Source organism: Echinops telfairi, unplaced genomic scaffold, assembly GCF_000313985.2.
Source record: "Echinops telfairi isolate 266 unplaced genomic scaffold, ASM31398v2 ScPeMD7_4;HRSCAF=17, whole genome shotgun sequence".
NCBI classification, from domain to species: Eukaryota; Metazoa; Chordata; class Mammalia; order Afrosoricida; family Tenrecidae; genus Echinops; species Echinops telfairi.
Window position 1 is genome coordinate 41697228 of NW_022103900.1, and position 2258 is coordinate 41699485.

Below are 2258 nucleotides of genomic sequence, written 5' to 3' on the forward strand. Positions count from 1 at the left end.
TGAGATATTCCCAGACAGACTAAAAGGCATCAAATACCGCCTAGTGTGTTTTCTTGGTGACCAGGGAACGTTCTGCTGAAGCAGCCAAGTACATTGTTTACATCATTTCCAACCATCCAACATTTGTGAAGAAATCAAGTTCCTAGTTTAAAATAAACTTGATTAACATTTGGGTAACATTCAAATTTTACAAGTCATAATCAGCCACGCAGTCCTAGCAACAATGAAGAATAAGTGCCTGCGAACAAAGTCAGCATCAGAGAGATGTAGCCAAACACACCTAAATCAGTGTGTAAACTCATGGGCTTTATGATCTTTACTGCCCAGAAAGTTGTGTTAATAACTATTGAAGTGATCCTGACTCATGAGCGCCCCATTTACAGCAGAACACTGTGATCCATACGGTTTCCTGTCATTCACTCAATTTCGGAAAGAAATCATCAAGTCTTTCTTCTCAGTTTGGTCCTGAAACTCCACTAAAGCCAGATTAGCATCAAGCAACAACAGCAACAAAAAAGCCCAGTGATCCAAACCCAAAAGAGGGAATAGTATCAGAGCTTAAATTGTGAAATGCTGGTGTGCGGAGGCTACGAAAGACAGTGGAAATTAAAATACATTTGCAGGATCTACACAGGGAATATGCCTCCGGTGACTTCTCTCTAACCATAATTGAGAGATGGAATAAAAGACAGAGAGTATTGGAGAGACGCGATAGTAGATTCAAATGATAAATCTGACTTGAAAGGTTAAAACTCTGTCACTTGATCTCCCCTCTGACACAGTACGTGCTTGATTTGGTTTTTAATATTTTCTATGGTATTTTTTTCATATTGGGGTATATTTCTGTTGTATTTTGTCATTGTGGGTAGCCTTTTGAATTTTTGTTGTGTGTTCTCTGTTTTTCGGTATATGAAACCTAGGCTAGGCGAGTCTATAGAGATAACAAGGGTTAGGGTTGGTGGGGTTCACTGGGGGAGAGGGGGTAAGGGGGAGCTGGTATCAAGAAGTTCAAGAAGGAAGAAAATGTTTTGAAACTGATTTGGGTAGCAATTGTACAATATTGCTTGATGTGATTAAACCATGGAATGGTATAAAATGGTTTTGAGGAGTGGGAAACCCAGTTACAGATGTCTGCAGATTTTCCACATGAAAGGCAAGACATCTACCCTGAATCTTTACTTCCGACATTACACACAGGAGGCTCTCTTCTTCAGGATTTGAAAACATTAGCAAGTTGATCAAAATCCTTGCTAGCCAGGCGGGTGGTACATGTTATGATCTCTTTTTTACTAGAGACAGAAAGATCATAATGGTGATGATAATATTAAACCGCATCAAATTCTATCAAAAGTAAACAACAACCAAAAAAATTAGCTTTGCCGCAAGTAAAAAGAAAAGTGGAGATTACTGAACGTCTTCTCATCGATTTTACTATGAGATCAATACTAAGGACAAAGATGAGGACTGAATCAATGGGAATGGGAACGCTCTCTTGAGACGTAAGGCACTGTTTTAACAACGTGTTTTATTTGTGAGAAGTAACAAAGTTGAATCAAGAAACATATCTTTTGATTCCATCTGGTCCTATAGCTGCTTATGATCCAGGTGTGAGGAGGTGACAGGCAGCCAAGGTCTCCAGGTGAGGCTGCTGAAGGAAGCCAGAACGGGCCTGCCTAATTTCCAGCCAAGGGTCCTGCAGTCAACCACAGAGCTGCTGGGCGGGTGGGAAGGCTGCCATCCACCCACAACGGTTTATCTTGGGTGCTGGGGGAAAAGACTGGAATTTGTTGCTGTCTTTGGGTCTTGTAAGACCAATGCAAAATTGAACACACCCGCAAAAGCTTCAGAGCCCACAAAGTCACTGTAATTGTGGTTCTCAGGTTTGGCGGGAAGAGAAGAGGAATCCTCTAGGAAGGGCCTATGCACTTTTCCGAGAACTAAACAGCGAGTTTCTCTGGAGATTTCTCCGCTGCTTCAACAAGTCATTTGCCTGTAGGACGTGGAGGAGAAAGAGGAGGGGCTCCTGCCGGCCACAGGGTTCACAAGTTGGGGCCCAGGACACTGCGTGCGCCCAGGAGGCAGGTCTGATCCCGAGGTGGGGGCTTTAAGGAAGCAGGCCCTGAGCTCCTTGAGTGCCCAGCACCCCCCCGCATGCCCCACCGCAGGGCAACTTTCCAAGATCGCATCCCTCACACGCTCCCGCACGCAAAACGCCTCTTGGGTCCCACAGGAGCTTTCAAACCCCACCAGGGTCCCTC